Genomic DNA, 18325 nt, shown 5'->3' on the forward strand with positions numbered 1-18325 from the left:
CAAAGAGGACCCTAAACTCCACATGTAAAATCTGTTATATTGCTGACTTGGAGGAAATTGTGGAAGTTGATCAGGATTTCAAAAAATAGGAACAAGGCAGTTAAAAATTAATTTGGGCCGATCAGCCTGGGGTTTGACTATACAGGAAGGTGTCCATGGCAATGGACCAGTGAGTGGCTCAGCGGCTTGAAGGACCCACTCAGGCTGTGGGCTCTTGGAGACTGACTTATGGGAACTAGATATTGGAACCAGGATTCGAGGTGGTCAATAAAGGAAGTATGATTAATAAGGTTGGCAGCTGCAAATAAAATGGTGCTTTAGATAGTAAAGAGTGTAGTCTTCACCTGGAGATTGATAACTATGCAGTAGTAAAGGATGCAGACCAATAGCAGATGGAATTTAGTCCCAAAAGGTTTTTTGAGAAATCTAGTAAGGCATCCACTAATGAACAGAGGTACCCTCATGTCTGAAGATTGCTGAAGGCAGCACTAGGGGTGGAAGATCTGGTTAAGAGGCCATTGAGGATATTTGCTTTGATTAGCCAGGGCAATGAATATAAAAGCAGTAAGTTAAAGGGCAAGTGGATAAAGACCACAACTGGAGTACTCTGCGCAGTTTGGTTACCATAAACGGGAATGATTACACTCGGAGGGTGGAGAGGAGATTCACCAAAATGTTGCCTGGGATATAAAGTTTTGATATGAGGAGAGACTGGATCAATTAGGTTTGTTTTCCTTGGTACAGAGAATGTTAAGGACAAACCTAAATTAGTTTCACAATAAGATGAGGGCCACAGAGAGTCTAAAAGAAAACATCCCATTTAACCACAGTGTGTATGACCAGGGGCCACAGGGATAGAAGATTTAATTTGTATAAAATTTAGTGATACAACATAGCAGCAGGCCCATCTAGTCCATGAGCTTGTTCTACCCAACTAAACCAATTAATTTACAAACCACATGCATTTTTGGAAGGTGGGAGGACACTGGAGCACCCAGATGAAACCCACGCAGACACAGGGAGAATGTACAAACTCCTTACAGACAGTGCCGGATTCAAACCCGGGTCACTGGGGCTGTAATAGCATTGCACTAATCAGTATGCTAAGCATACCACCTTTTAGAGAGGGCATTTTTCTCCGAGATGGTAGCTGAAATCTAGAAAGCATTGGTCGTGGGGGTAATGGAGGAAGGAAGTCGCATAACGTTTTAGGAAACGTAGATATTCCCTTGAAATGCATTGACATAGAAGGCTACAAAATAGGATTAGTATAAATGGGTACACAATGGTCATCATGAACACGGTGGGCTGCAGGTTCTGTTTTCATGCGAAGGATTGATCACCATCTATTTTGGACTTTTTTAGTTTAGATATCCATACAATAATGCCTCTATGAATCTAAACATATGGAAAAACTCTATTTCAGAATGAGGCAATGATAATAATTTAAGCCAATATGATGTGTATTTTTTTTATTTGAATAACAGTGAGGTTGGAGTTTGTTTAAAATGATGTCCTTTGCCACTTGTGGGACGTGCTTCAGTACACTGAGGTATTTCTACTCGGGCACTCCTAGCTGAGTACTACTGGAAAGAATAAACAGCAAGAGAGCATGAGGGATCTGCTCAGACCTGCTTGGGGTTAGCTGCCCAGTTATATCTGGACATGCCAAAGTTACACAGTCCCGTCTGTGTGCTAGGAATAGCTTGTGCTTTTTTTGGCTGCAGGGGGTTGCTTGCTTTCAGGGGCTTTTCTTTTCATTTTCCTTAACAGGAAAAGAAAAATGTAAACTGAATGAACAAATATCTTGCACTCTGAGTCTTAACAAAATCATATTAAGCAAGGTCTACAGAATGTAAAACACTTTGACTGCAGGATAAGAATTGGAAGAGTTTTCAAGAACTCAAATACAGTGAAAGGCAAAACCATCAAAGGGAGTTGAATGTGCGAACAACCATTTTAAAATCAAGATAGATTAGCTCAGCCCTTTGTGAACAAGGTCACAGATAGTAAGTTTAAAAGAAGTCCTGCGTACGAATCAGGTCAAGCAGCATCGGTGGGAGAGAAAGAATGGTCAACGACTTGGTGAAGGGTCCAGTCCTGAAACAGGGACCATTCTTTTCCTCCCGCTGATGTCGCTCGGCCTGCTGAGTTACTCCAGCAGGGTGTGTGCTGTTCCAGGTTCCAGGATCTCTCGCGCGTCTCCCATTCATGAAGGGAGGATGATGAGGTGGGGGGGGGGGGGCGGGGGGAAGACCAGAGAATAGGGATCGCCACTAACCCAAGCACAATTCAATTACTTGCATTCCAGCAGTTCCCACATTCCACTTGCGCATAATTTCAGTGCGCCGTGATGTACTCCAGATTTGATAAAGTGACCCAAACTTCTACCTGCAAGGTAGCATTCATTCAGACCTCTAAAGTCATCAGACTTTGTCATTTTTCTTTCTGAAAGATTTCAGTTCAGAACAAAGAATCTACCATTTCCATTGGGAAAGAGCAACATTTCTAACATTTCTGTTATAAGGGTTAAAAATACATATTGGAAAAGGGTAAATGGTTATCTGAATATGCTGAGAGACACTCTGTCCTTTCGGACACGACTATTATTGAACCTACATTGACCATACTGTTCTTATGCTGAGTGCCCGTCCACCACTTTTAACCTTGAACTCAGTTAATTTAGAAGGACCAACATTTTTAAGAGGAGTGATTCACAGGAGTTTCGTTTGAGGGATATTCCGAGAGGAATGCAACACAACCACAGTCAAACCCAATGAAAATTAGTCAGATTTTAGAGGGAAAAAAATACTCATTCAGTTTTATGCAGGGAACCCTGATTCCAAGCCAGTTTATTGTCTATTTCATGAAAGTGCATAATATTAGGCACAGTGTTTATTATTTGTGACTTGTATAAAGTTCTGACATCTGCAGTATCATCATGTTCTGTTTGGAATTGCTGCGAATTTGAGCCAAAACCAGCACGAGAGAGTTCACTGTGAAAGGAACATAATTCTGCCTTATGCCAGATATGGCAACAGGATAAAACATTGCACATTTAATAACTCTTAAAAATACTTAATAAATATAAATAGCCTATATATAACACAAATCCACAAGAGAAAATGTCAACATGTTAAAAATTAGAAATATGCATGAAGTTTGAACAGGGGTCTGTGCGGAGGTGAATCCATGGATACTCAATGTCTTTGAAGGGATTCGTTTTTTACTTCTCTTTCTCTTATTGCTAGGGGCACTGAGCAATGCTCCTGGTGACTCCTTGCCTAACAGCAGAAGTAAAGTTGAATTATATCATGCATATGACATTTTTATGTAATATTAAGTGACAATAAAAGGAACTTTAACCTTGATACCTTGACCTTGATCAAGGAACCTCGAAGTTTACTTTTTCATCTCTCCCAACCATATTCCACAGTTGCTGTCTGCTTGCACCTGGACTCACGTCTATGATCTGCATGCTTAAAGCCCCATGAAACTACAATGTAACCTGCACCCTAAATTCAATGTGGAAATGCTTTCATTGTTTCATTAATCAATTTTAGTTAGAAAGGACACTGGGGAGCATACTTACGTCAGACTAAAAACTATGACTCACACCTAGCCCTGCTTGTAAATACTTGTCAAGAATGAAAATGACATATTATATTTCTGTAGTAAGACAGTATTCCATTTAAATACCAAATGATGGGGACAAGGTTCCACTATAGCAGCCAATTCCACCCTAGCCCAACTAGGAGGGTTTGAAATAGCTAACATATGAATAATAAATCTTAATTAAGCTGCTTCATAATCATTTTAAAAATTAGGTAATTGCAAATCTCCGAAAGCATACCGCCAGGTCAATTTATGCATTGCTACTCTTACTCATTTTCCTTTCCATAAAAATTCTCAAACTATTTTATTTAAATCTTGAAAAACAGATTTCAGAAGAAAATAAAGAATCAATTGAAACAAATTTTGAATTCGTGGAAAAATATTCATCTTTATACAATTTACTCATCTATTAAAGTTAAAGGTAAATCTTTCTATTTAATCAAATCCACTAATTTTATCATTAATTGTACATAATTTAAATTATACAATGATTGAAAATTTACATCAATCATTATCCCTAAGTACTTAATTTTATCAGTCCATAGAAATTTGGACTAAAAGGAATTTATTAATAGGATCAAAAGGTAATTCATCAGTTCAAACCCCAATATATCAAAATAATTTGATTCCTTTTTCATTGAATATTAGAATTTTAGAAGATTGGTGGATTAAAGGAATAAAAAGATTGCAGGATTGTTTTGAAGAAGATACATTTTTATCATTTAATCACCTTAAAGAGAAATTTGGGATTTTAGAGAATTCTTTATTTGTTTATTATCAAATTAGGCATGAGTGAAAGATAATTTTCGAAGAGAAATGAAAATTTCTAAGTTAACTAAATTTGAATTTATGGATTCATACTTTTTAGATAAAGGTTTTATATCAGAAATGTATGCATTTTTACAAGATACAATGGTTTAAAAAAATTAGATAAATCTACGATTAAATGGGAGCAGGATTTAAGTTGTGAGATTAGTCAGGTGGATTGGGAAAATATGTGTTATAATGGGTTGACTAAATTAATTATTGTAAGATATAATATGGTTAATGTAAGATATAATATGGTTCGCACATCAGTTATATTTAACCCCTGAAAAATTGAAAAAGTATGGATTTAGTCATTCAGATCTGTGTTTTAGGTGTGGATTATGTGTTGGAACATTTATATATTCTGTTTAGTTTTGTGATAAAGTTCATTCTTTCTGGTTTAAAATTAGGAAATTTCTTCAAAATTTGTTTAAAATTCAACTTCATTTAGATCCAAAAATTTTTTGTTAGGTTATTTTACTCCGTTAGTGGATTGGGGTTGGATAAGTTTCAGACACCGTTTATTCATCTAACATTGACATTGCTCGTAAAGGTATTGCTATGTCTTGGAAAGATTAAGCACAGTTAGATGTAGTTCGATGGCATAATGAGTTGAAGTCATGTATCTATATGGAGAAAATAACATATAATTTACATAATAATTATGATTTTTTTTGTTAAGATGTGGACACCATATATGAAGAATATGAATTTAGTAATATTGTAAATTACTGAATGTTTTTGTTTATTTTTATACTTCCCTTTAGGGATCTGTTGTGGGGGGGGGGAAGGGATGGGTTTGTTTTACTGTTTTATTATTAGACTGCTAATTCTGTAAAAGTCTGTTTCTTTTTTGGCTTGGCTTCGCGGACGAAGATTTATGGAGGGGGTAAAAAGTCCACGTCAGCTGCAGGCTCATTTGTGGCTGACAAGTCCGATGCGGGACAGGCAGACACGATTGCAGCGGTTGCAAGGGAAAATTGGTTGGTTGGGGTTGGGTGTTGGGTTTTTCCTCCTTTGCCTTTTGTCAGTGAGGTGGGCTCTGCGGTCTTCTTCAAAGGAGGTTGCTGCCCGCCAAACTGTGAGGCGCCAAGATGCACGGTTTGAGGCGTTATCAGCCCACTGGCGGTGGTCAATGCGGCAGGCACCAAGAGATTTCTTTAGGCAGTCCTTGTACCTTTTCTTTGGTGCACCTCTGTCACGGTGGCCAGTGGAGAGCTCGCCATATAATACGATCTTGGGAAGGCGATGGTCCTCCATTCTGGAGACGTGACCCATCCAGCGCAGCTGGATCTTCAGCAGCGTGGACTCGATGCTGTCGACCTCTGCCATCTCGAGTACTTCGACGTTAGGGGTGTAAGCGCTCCAATGGATGTTGAGGATGGAGCAGAGACAACGCTGGTGGAAGCGTTCTAGGAGCCGTAGGTGGTGCCGGTAGAGGACCCATGATTCGGAGCCGAACAGGAGTGTGGGTATGACAACGGCTCTGTATACGCTTATCTTTGTGAGGTTTTTCAGTTGGTTGTTTTTCCAGACTCTTTTGTGTAGTCTTCCAAAGGCGCTATTTGCCTTGGCGAGTCTGTTGTCTATCTCATTGTCGATCCTTGCATCTGATGAAATGGTGCAGCCGAGATAGGTAAACTGGTTGACCGTTTTGAGTTTTGTGTGCCCGATGGAGATGTGGGGGGGCTGGTAGTCATGGTGGGGAGCTGGCTGATGGAGGACCTCAGTTTTCTTCAGGCTGACTTCCAGGCCAAACATTTTGGCAGTTTCCGCAAAGCAGGACGTCAAGCGCTGAAGAGCTGGCTCTGAATGGGCAACTAAAGTGGCATCATCTGCAAAGAGTAGTTCACGGACAAGTTTCTCTTGTGTCTTGGTGTGAGCTTGCAGGCGCCTCAGATTGAAGAGACTGCCATCCGTGCGGTACCGGATGTAAACAGCGTCTTCATTGTTGGGGTCTTTCATGGCTTGGTTCAGCATCATGCTGAAGAAGATTGAAAAGAGGGTTGGTGCGAGAACACAGCCTTGCTTCACGCCATTGTTAATGGAGCAGGGTTCAGAGAGCTCATTGCTGTATCTGACCCGACCTTGTTGGTTTTCGTGCAGTTGGATAATCATGTTGAGGAATTTTGGGGGACATCCGATGCGCTCTAGTATTTGCCAAAGCCCTTTCCTGCTCACGGTGTCGAAGGCTTTGGTGAGGTCAACAAAGGTGATGTAGAGTCCTTTGTTTTGTTCTCTGCACTTTTCTTGGAGCTGTCTGAGGGCAAAGACCATGTCAGTGGTTCCTCTGTTTGCGCGAAAGCCACACTGTGATTCTGGGAGAATATTCTCAGCGACACTAGGTATTATTCTATTTAGTAGAATCCTAGCGAAGATTTTGCCTGCAATGGAGAGCAACGTGATTCCCCTGTAGTTTGAGCAGTCTGATTTCTCGCCTTTGTTTTTGTACAGGGTGATGATGGTGGCATCACGAAGATCCTGAGGCAGTTTACCTTGGTCCCAACAAAGCTTGAAAAACTCATGCAGTTTGGCATGCAGAGTTTTGCCGCCAGCCTTCCAGACATCTGGGGGGATTCCATCCATACCTGCTGCTTTGCCACTTTTCAGTTGTTCAATTGCCTTATATGTCTCATCCAGGGTGGGAACCTCATCCAGCTCTAGCCTTAGGGGCTGTTGAGGGAGCTGGAGCAGGGCGGAATCTTGGACTGAGCGGTTGGCACTGAAAAGAGATTGGAAGTGTTCTGACCATCGGTTGAGGATGGAGATCTTGTCGCTGAGGAGGACTTTGCCGTCTGAGCTGCGCAGCGGGCTTTGGACTTGGGGTGAGGGGCCGTACACAGCCTTTAGAGCCTCGTAGAAACCCCTGAAGTCGCCAATGTCCGCGCTGAGCTGTGTTCGTTTGGCGAGGCTAGTCCACCACTCATTTTGGATCTCCCGAAGTTTGCGCTGAAGATGGCTGCATGCACGACAGAAGGCTTGTTTCTTCTCTGGAAGGACGGCTTTGTAAGGTGAGCCTGGTGGGCAGCTCGCTTCTTTGCCAGCAGCTCCTGGATTTCCTGGCTGTTTTCGTCAAACCAGTCCTTGTTTTTCCTGGAGGAGAAGCCCAGTACCTCTTCAGTGGATTGCAGTATGGTAGTCTTCAACTGATCCCAGAGGGTTTCAGGGGACGGGTCCGTGAGGCGGGTTGCAACGTCGAGCTTTGCTTTGAGGTTTGCCTGGAAGTTTCCTCTCGCTTCGTCTGACTGCAGGTTTCCAACATTGAACCTCTTTCTGGGCACTTTATTTTTCCTGGGCTTTGGCTTGAAGTGAAGGTTGAGCTTGCAGCGAACCAGCCGGTGGTCAGTGTGGCATTCCGCGCTAGGCATGACCCTGGTGTGGAGCACATCTTGTTTGTCACTTTCTCGCACCAGGATGTAGTCCAGGAGGTGCCAGTGTTTGGATCGGGGATGCATCCAGGTGGTCTTAAGGCTGTCCCTCTGCTGAAAAAGGGTGTTTGTAATGACAAGTCGCTGTTCTGCGCAGAGCTCCAACAGGAGGCGCCCATTGTCGTTGCACTTGCCGACGCCATGCTTGCCCAGGATTCCTGGCCAGGTTTCTGAGTCATTGCCGACACGAGCGTTGAAGTCGCCCAGGATGACAACCTTGTCGGCTGTAGGGGTACGTTGTGTGAGGTTGCGCAGGTCGGTGTAGAAGTTGTTCTTTTCTGCTGGTTCCGCCTGGAGGGTTGGAGCATAGACACTGATGAGGGTGATGTGACGCTTGTTTTGAAGTGGGAGTCGCATGGACATGATTCGGTCCGAGAGGCCTGTCGGAAGGTTTTCGAGTTTGGAGGCAATGAAGCTCTTGACCATGAAGCCTACACCAGATAGGCATCGTTCATCCGAAGGCTTTCCAGACCAGTAGAGTGTGTAGCCCGCGCCGCGTTCTTGGAGGCTGCCTACATCTGCCAGGCGGACTTCACTGAGAGCGGCTACGTCGACGTCAAGTCTGAGGAGTTCATGTGCAATGAGGGCAGACCGACGTTCAGGTCGGTGGCTGTCAGCCTTGTCTAGCATGGTTCTGATGTTCCAGCATGCTAGCTTGAGTTTGTGAGCATCTTTTGAGGGGGAGGACGTGGAGGGGGAGGACGTGGAGGGGGAGGACGTGGACCTGTCCTCGGGCCTGCGCAAAGGAGCTTTTAGGTGGAGTGCAGTGCGCGCAGTACTGGCCCCACCCTTTACACCCATGGTTCGTGTGCCGTGGCCAAGCAAGCTGGGACGTGGCAGCGAGGTCCTTGGGTCGTAGGTTTTATATCGGAGTGGCCTTCTCCTATGCAGGTTTCTTACCCGGGCTGGAGGGGCCTGCCTCCCCTCCTAGGTCAGTCCATACTGCCCGGACCGGGGCCGAGGCCGCCGCAGTTCACCCTGTGCCTGGATTGGGGCCGCCGCCTCCCACTCTCTGCCCGGATCGGGGCCTTCGCCTGCCCCACTCGACCGAGCTCGGCCGAGTGAGGCAGGCGGAGGCCCCGGTCCAGACAGGGAGTGGGAGGCAGCGGCCCCAGTCCAGGCACAGGGAGAGCAGCCGCGGCCCCGGCCCCGGTCCGGGCGAAGGGTAGACGGCGGCGGCCCCGATATGGGCAGGAGCAAGGGGGAGACGGCGGCCCCAGCCTAGGTCGAGTGAGGCAGGCGGAGGCCCCGGTCCGGGCAGGGAGTGGGAGGCGGCGGCCCCAGTCCAGGCACAGGGAGAGCAGCAGCGGCCCCGGCCCCGGTCCGGGCGAAGGGTAGACGGCGGCGGCCCCGATCCGGGCAGGAGCAAGGGGGAAAAGTCTGTTTACTCTTATTGAAAAAATACTAAATAAAGTTAACAAAAGAATAAAAATGGCCACAGTGACTTCTTAACAAAAAACAGATTGCCACAATTTGTCAGATGCAAAAATTTGCGTGACCAGTGTTATCTATGTTCTTGAGAATAGTTTCGTAAGTAATCACAATATGTCACTGAAGTTATCGGCACTTACTTGATTGAAAAACCTTTTGAGGATGAAATTGATCAAAAGGCTGGGAATTCATATTTTAAGTTTAGTGTACTTATTAGAACCTGTTGCCTTCATAAGTCTTTCCTCTGCCACCAACTCGCTGCTGCCTTGTTCCACAACTTGATCCTTTCATTTGGTGCTGTGAGAGGCCTGAACCTTCTTGCTACCATCATGCCACTCACAAGAGGTAATAAGAATGTTTAATTCAAGGATTGTGCTGATCATGACAGTTTTTCAGTACTCAACAGACCATTTCACATATCTTGATTTCTTCGCTATGAAAGTTAAATGAAGGTGAAATATCTGGAGATATGCAACATGGACATACGAGGTGCCTGTAACTATTTACACTCTGTTACACAAAGCCAAGAACTACCCCAGTAAGTTTGTTTATTTTAAATGTTTGTGTGATTAAAAATATATCAAGATGTTCCAAAATGACACTCAAAAAAACTGTTGTAAACCTTTTTTTGGAAAAGATTTGCTGGGAAACTCTCCATATGACCAAATATCTTTCCAACCCTTTTTTGGGTACAATTAAATCTGTCAGCAAATTTTAATTGATTTAGCCTTACTTTTCCTGGGCTCTGACTCAGAGGTATGAGTGGATGACCACAATCATCTTTATGCCCATTACAAGTCCCAAATTTTGCTTAAGATTGCCCTTTTAAAGACAGAATTTCATTGCTAGGCTCACGTTCCCTCATGCCCTCCATTCAGAAGCCAATTGGCATGGCTCTAGATAGTCCTGCCAAGACCAGCAGTTTAGACATCTGGAGGAAGCCCAGAGCAAACATCGATCAGGCAAGAATGAGATTCAAAATGAGGTCTTTCTGCTTGAATACCGAATAGTACCAAACTGGATGGTAGACCTAGGAAAATAAATTTTCACAATATTTGTTGTCTGCTCTGTTTCCCATCATGGTACTAAAAGCCTTGATACTTCAGCTGTTCAATTCCCCAGATTCAAAATGGCACATGAAAAAGATCTGATTTTAATTTAACTGATATTTAATATATACATACTACCAAACTAGATGACGCAATTAGTGTAGTGGATAGCATAAAACAATTACAGCACCAGTGACCCGCGTTCGAATCCAGCACTGTCTGTAAGGAATTTGGAGATTCTCTCCATGTATGTGTGAGATTCCTCTGGGTGCTCTGGTTTCCTCCCACATTCCAAAGTCATATGAGATTGGTGGGTTAGTTGATCACAACGTAGTAATAGGGCAGCACAGGCCTGTGAGCTGGAATGACCTGCTATTTTGCTGTAATTCTAAATTTTAAAAAAGAAAATTTTAATTCAACATGGATTTTATATGTCAATCGGATATGAGTTGTTAAAAATTCAGCAAAATATGGAGTACATATGCAGCTAATAATTTTTTTATTGCCAAGATACAATGAAAAGCTTTTGTTTTGCATACTATCCAGACAAGTCAATCAATACTTCAGGATGGCAAGTAGCACAATAATAAAGCAAAAGTGCAGAGAAGAGTTAGAGTTTATCAGGAGTTCAGGATACAGTGTCAAAGTGCAGGCTGCAGAGAAAGTACAGTTAAAACTTCCAGGGCATTATATTTTACCAGTGAGAGGAACATTTAAATGTATGATGACAGCATAAAGAAACTGTCCTTGAATCTGAACGTTTGTGGTTTGAAGCCGATGAATCTTCTGCGTGACAGCAGTGGGGAGAAGAGAGTATAACTGGGTTAGGAAGTGCCCTCGACTATGTTGGCAGCTTTCCTGAGACAGCAGAAGATATAGGCAGAGTCGATGGAGGGAAGTGTGGTTTGCATGATGGCCTGAATGCCTTTACAACTCTGAAGTTCTCCAAAGCTAATTCACAGGGGATGTCAATCGAAGAAAGAAGAGAGTTAGCATTTATATAGCACCTATCTCAACCTCAAGGAGCCCCATTATGTTTTTGAAGTGGAGTTATTGTAATCTGGATAATATGGAAGCAAATTGTGTTCACAGCCATTTCCCTCACATACCAATGACCTGGCCGTTTATTCTAAGTATTGGCACAGGGATAAATGTTAGCTAGGATGCAGCAGATCTTCTCCATATTTTTTTTCCAAATTGACATGGGTTCTTTTATACCTGTCTGAGATGAAACCTTTGTTCAATGTCACATCCAAAAGATGGAAATCCTATGACCACTACAGCAGCATGCAAGGATCAGATGATGTGCCCATGTCATTGGAGAGTGACTTGATGTATTCTGTCCCTCTAATATGGAGGTGAGTATCTTCAACTGAGCCATGGTTGCTATCACAGCAATAACCATTGTGGAAGACAATGGTTATGTGATCATTTTTGGAGGTGCGGGAAATAAGTTCCATTGAGGGCTGGTACAAAGATCAGACCTGCATTGCCTGGAATCCATTGACACTTAGGCAGTCTTTGAAGGCTGGTACAGTCAGTTTAGTTCTTTTGCAGCAATGTAAAAAGGAATTTCCTTTTGCAGGCTCCTGCCTTACAGAGCGCCGGCCAACAAAAACCATGGAGCTAATATTTGGAATGGGAAATTTCTATCCGTAGGAAGTACTTAGAACAGGAAGTTATCGTCCACAATTACATCAGTGGTTTTCATGTGTCATTCCCAATGCCAGCCGCTTTCCACACAGAGACAAATGGAATGGCAAATGGCTGGTCTGTTTTATCATCAGTTGAACTTTGCTTAAAAAAGACTGCTATCTCTTCAATACTGGGCAGCACTGCTCCTTTCTTTAAAATTATCAGGCACATGGGCACACACACACACACACACACACACACACACACACACACACACACACACACACACACACACACACACACACACACACACACACACACACACACACACACAGAATCAATTTACATTTGTATGATATTAACTAATTTTTTCAAGCCCACTCAGTGTCATACATGGGATAAGATAAAGATACTGAAAAAAGAATGTGGGGCAAGTGACAAAGTAAATGTACAATCCAATTCAGACACAATATATGTTGAAAACATGTTCAGAAAAATTGTGAGTTCTACTTCTGAAATTTAATTTACGGTAACTGATTAAACCATTGTAAACAAGGAGCGCAATACATAAAAGAGCTGGAAAAGTTCTACAAGTCATGCAGCATACTTTGGAAGTAAACGGCAATAAACGTTTCAGAACTGAGCCCTTGGTAAAGGTGTGAGCAAAAACAGGCAAAAGTCCAAATAAAAAGTTGTGGGGGGGTGGGGGTGGAGAGAAGAAGAATTTGGAAGGGGCAGAGTGAGGTGCATAGGTTAACAGGTCATTGGTGGATATAGGTGGAAGGGTAGAAGAGAACAAAGCTGAGAAATGGTGGGGGAGGGAGCTCTCTGATAGGATAAGGAAGGGAAAGGGATGGGGAACCAGAGAGATAGGGAAAGAGAGAGACTTGGGGGTGGCATATATTGGAAAATGGAGAAGTCAATGTTAATGCCGTCTGGTTGAAGAATGCCCAGATGCAATTGTGGTGATACCACTATATTACTATTTGATACCATCTCTGTGTGTATGGGGCTGGCCCACTTCCTTGCTGACTGTACCTGTGACTCCTCCCCCTGGAATCCCCTAATAAAGGCGGTTATGCCCAAACAAGCCCTGTAGCTGCAAGCCCTGGTCCCGGGCCAACAACATGAATGTACACACTGTTTTAAGCAATTAGCCTATTGCTATTGGCAACTTCTAGTCTTTGGAGTTAATTGAGAGTTCATCAGGAATATAAGGTTTTTTCCACTAATTTGTGGTAGCCTTGGTTTGGCACCACATAAGACCATGGATTGATATGACAGTGTGGGAATGGCGTGTGGATTTAAAAGGCCAGTACTGGGAGGTCCTTGTTGTTGCAGCAGATAGAGCAAAGGTGATCAATGAACTAGTCTCCCAATCTACTTCTAGTCTCACCAATGTACAGGAGGCCACAGGGGGGAAGAACTAGATGCAGTAGATGTTCCTATAGATTCAAGGGGCTGGTTGGGAGCCCGAATGGTGGTGAGGGAGGAGGGATAAACAAGGAACATGCAAATGCTGGAGAATAAGCGCAACCACATAAAACACTGGAAGAATTCAAAAGGACACATAGCATCAATGGAAGACTTATTGCTTTCCATGGTTACTGCTTGATCTGCTGGGTTCCTCCTGCACTTTTGTGCATTTTACTGATAAAACCGCAGTCACATTTCTTGATATACAGTCATATATAACCATATAACAATTACAGTATGGAAACAGCCATCTCAGCCCCTTTAGTCCACACCGATTTGAGTGAAACTCCTCTAGTCCCACCTATCTGCTCCCTCTCCATAACCCTCCAAACCCTTCACATCCATGCATTCATCCAATCTTCTCTTAAATTACAAAGTTAACCCTGCCTCAACCATCTCTCCCGGAAGGTCATTCCACTCAGCTTCCACTCTCTGAGTGAAGAAGCTCCCTCTTATGTTACTTCTAAAGTTTTTCCTCCTAACCCTTAACTTATGACCCCTCATTCCAATCCCACCTACCCTCAAGGGGAAGAGCCTATTCACATCTACTCTTATCTATCTCCCTCATAATTTTATATACCTCTATCAAATCCCCCCTCAGCCTTCTACGCTCCAATGAATAAAGACCCAGTTTACTCAATCTTTCTTTGTATTATAGATACTGCAATCCAGGTAACATTTTTGTAAATCTTCTCTGCACTCTCTCTACCTTATTGATATCCTTCCTATAATTTGGTGAACAGAACTGCACACATTATTCCAACTTGGCCTCACCAGTGCCTTGAACAGTCTCAACATCACCTCCCAGCTCCTATATTCTATGTTTTGATTTATAAAGGCCAGCATACCAAAAGCCTTCTTCATCACCCTATCTACATGAGACTCCACCTTCAAAGAATGCTGAACTGTTATTCCAAGATCCATCTGTTCCTCTGTATTCCTCAACACCCTCCCTTTCACTGCATAGGCCCTGTTTTGATTATTCTTCCCAAAATGAAGCACCTCACACTTATCTCCATTAAATTTGCATTTTTTTCCATTGCTGCAATTTAATAAAAACTGCAGATGCTGGAAATCTGAGATAGAAATAGAAGATGCAAGAAACACTCAGCAAATCTTGTAGCATCTGAAATGTTCATTCCATGTCCTTTTCTGCAGACCTGCAAAGCACTCCCAAGATTTTTATCTTTTTTATTGAAGTTACTGCTGGTGTTCTCAAGCAAGTGTTGCCTTGAACTTTGTTTTTAAACATACAGCATGGGAACAGGCCCTTCTACCCCACGTCCCAATGCCACCTAATTGCACCCAGTTGACCTACAACCTCTGTATGTTTTTGAAGGGTGGTTGGTAACCGGAGCTCTCGGAGGAAACCCACTCAGACAAGGGGAGAATGTAAAAATTCCTTACAGACAGTGCTGGATTTGAACTCCAATCACTAGGTCCTGAAATGGCATTGAAGTAATTGCTACACTAACCATGCCACCCTTGCTGATAGAAAACAAAAAGAACTGATCATGGACTCAGCTCGCTAAATTCCCCTAAGATGTCAAAATCTTCCTGTGACTTAAATACATTGAAGAAGGCAACCTCTACTTCTTCCTTGGCAGAGAATTCCACAGATTCACTACTCTCTGGGAGAAGCAGTTCCTCCTCATTTCTATCTTTAATCTACTCCCTTGATCATGTGGTTCCATCCCCAGAGTGGTTTTGGTAAGTGCGGATAAGTTAATCTGGATGGGGTATGGAAGAGCATGTTGTCATGGGAAACACTCCAGCTATAGTGCTTCCATTATGGAACGAACAAATGCTCTGGATGGTTGATGGGATGCCAATTAAACGGGCATCTTTGTTACAGGTCCAGCCTTATGGGTTTGTGTAGTCATCCATTTGGATTGACTTTGCCTTGATGTTTATAGCTATGGTTGGGGCTTTCAGTTCCACCAATTTCCTTCTGTGCAGATGATAACAATTATATAATCAGTGATCCAACCAGCAAGATAACTATAAATCACCAAGTGCCCAAGTTCTCTGGTCATGTTGTTGATGATAATTTTGCCAGAGGAACTTTGTGAAGCATCCCACCCCTAATTTTAGATTACTGTAAATTGTGGGATGCAACGAGATAGTCGACACACTGTAATTAAAGGGGTGGTTTCTACCATCCAGCATTTCAAGCAGGAAGCAGCCTTCACAGGGGGGACTCTGAGAAATCTCTGGCAGTGCGAGGTTCTGGGTCACATGCATCAAAGTAAATCTGGAGCAATGGCACACTTCCATTCCCAACTAGCCATAGTGCATAAGTTTGATCACTCCTTTAATTCATTCTCCAAAGTCTGGATTTATTACAGCTCTTCCAAAAAGAACTTCTGCATTGGTTCGTGCATTTCTACTAATTTGGCTTGCATTGCAATTTCAGTTTTCATCACTCTTTACTGCAGGGGGTGGTGTGAAACCCTCTTGGCCCTGCAAGCTGCACAATGGATGGCCATTGACATACAAGTGGATCATAGATATTTGATGAAATGTTTATTCTTTGGCTGTATTTGTGCGAAGCAAGTCAAGCTCATTCAGTGGGTTCGGTGGCTGAGTGTATCATGTGGTATGGAGTTAATCTACCCAGGGCAACTTTAATTCACAGTCTGTGATGAACTATCAGATGTAAGGCAGGGTAGCAATTAACGAGCCACAATTGTACTCTGAACCTCTAGGCTAGGGAGGGGACGAAGAAAAAAATCAGCATGGGATCCTGCTTCTCATTACTATCCTGTAACACCCAAAAAAAACTTGCATTTTTATACAGTCTTTGACTCTTTGCAATATTTTAAGCACTTTTGAAGTTGAGAGCACTGCAACCATTTTCCACGTAGCACATTCTCAGAAAAATCAAAATGAAAATGAACAGAAAAAAATTGTTTCAGTGAAAGGACAACTTTGAGTCAGAATAATGGGGAAATGTCCTTTACTCCAAGCCAGTAGAATGAGTTCCTTTCCATTAACATGAGAGAATAAACAGAGCCTCTGTTTAATGTATTGACTACACGATAGCGTGATATGCGATCTCACCTGAACTCCCTCTCGACTGCACCTGTTTGTCATCTTGATGTTGGTGCTCTAAATCTCCAAATGAGTTTGAACCCACAACCTTCCAACTCAGTGCAGAAACTGCCTGACACTTCAGCTGGAGAATGTTCACAAGTAGAAAAGACCAAATGTAACCATGCTATCTTCCATCCTGCTAGAATTCCCAGATGTGCTTGCATTTGAAGAACAGAAACACTTGGCTTTGTGAAACCTTTCCTTTAAAGAGGTTCAACTGAAAAAAAAGTGTGACTCTCAATTTAAATGAGTCTTCAGTGGTCATTGCTAAATGATTTTTTTAAAATGATATCATCTACTTGACAGTAAGTAATTCTGCTAATTAATTGCTTTCATATATTGCATTGAACATGATCTAGGTGATGTATTAACCTGCTTGTTATTGACTTGTAATGATTATTTGATATTAGAGATCAGGTAAAACTCCTTTTTGCCTAGAGACTAGACTGTGACATCCTTATATAATCACCCAGCTCAGTAACAGTGAAGTAGTTTTTGAATATTTTTAGAACATTGCGTGACTCAACGACTATACATTTGAAATGCAAGTGCCTTTTTTGTTCATAATTATTATGTGTACCTGCAGGTAAAGCTAACTATTATGGGCAAGGATTTCACTTTATCTCTGACTGTGTTATTGTTTAGGATTTCAGTTCTCAACTGATTCCAATTTTATCCTGCAGAACACTCCTCAAGAGCTACCTCCTTGATAATATCCATTTGCAAGCTGTGAGGAGGACTCCAAATCTGTTTGCTGATGCACCTTTAAAATAAATTAGGATGTTTTGGAGTGATAGAGCAATACAACATGGATACACACCATACAACCCAACTCATTCATGCTGATCTGAGCTTGTCCCATGTGCCTGGTTTGGCTCGAATTCATCTTAACCATACAGATCTTTCAAACTTCATATTGGTACCCAACTGAAAAGCTTTCTCTGGCTTTTCCCTCTCACTTTAGACCTATGCCTTCTTGTTTTAGAGTCCTCTGCCCTGGGTAAGACAATAACTATTCACCTTATCTCTGCTCCCCAAGATTTTATAAACATCTATTAAGATCCATCAGCCTCCTATGCTCCAGTGAAAATAGTCCTGATCTATCCAGTATTTCTTTAGAACTTAAACACTCCAACCCTGGTAACATATTTATGAATCTTTTCTGCATCATTTTCATCTTAATGGCATCCTTCCTTCAGTTGGGTATAGACCTGCACACAATGCTCTAAGTGTGTGTAATCTCACTAATGTCTTGTACAGTTATAACATGATGTCTTGTTCCTTTACTCAATGCCCTTACTGATGAAGGCAAGTACGACAAATACTTCTTAGCCACCCCATCTAACTCTTTCCACCTTCAAGGAACTATGTACCTGTCCTCCTTGGTCCCTCTCCTCTACAACATTCCTTTGGCCCTGCCAGTGACTTTTCAAGTCATGTCCTAGTTTAATCTACCAAACTCCAACACCTCATTATTTTCTGGATTAAATCTCATCTGTCATTCTTTGACCCATTTTCCCAGACCAGTGGTTCTCAACCTTTTTCTTTCCACTCACATACCACCTTAAGCAATCCCTATGCCATAGGTGCTCTGTGATTAGTAACAGATTGCTGTTCTAGACCCAATTGTGACTGAAATACTTTGCTTGAGAAAAATTGTCATTGGCCCCATTTCCTTTGGAGTTATGAAACCTGCACATAACAAGTCAATTAGGTACGATTAAAGCAGTTGTTTTCAAATGTTTTCTTTCCATTAACATACCACCTTAAGCAATCTCTTACTAATCA

At 42.5% G+C, this 18325-nt stretch overlaps 1 long non-coding RNA gene across 1 annotated transcript in view; it reads left to right on the top strand.

Annotated features, from left to right (window-relative positions):
- Positions 1–18325, top strand: part of LOC138759924 (uncharacterized) — a 30535-nt gene that overhangs the window by 3651 nt on the left and 8559 nt on the right. Inside the window, exons 2-3 of the long non-coding RNA XR_011355232.1 lie at positions 3942–4036; positions 16681–16842. This is a non-coding gene — a long non-coding RNA (uncharacterized lncRNA). The remainder of the gene's footprint in view (positions 1–3941; positions 4037–16680; positions 16843–18325) is intronic.

This window comes from Narcine bancroftii, chromosome 4 (genome assembly GCF_036971445.1).
Source record: "Narcine bancroftii isolate sNarBan1 chromosome 4, sNarBan1.hap1, whole genome shotgun sequence".
Lineage (NCBI taxonomy): Eukaryota > Metazoa > Chordata > Chondrichthyes > Torpediniformes > Narcinidae > Narcine > Narcine bancroftii.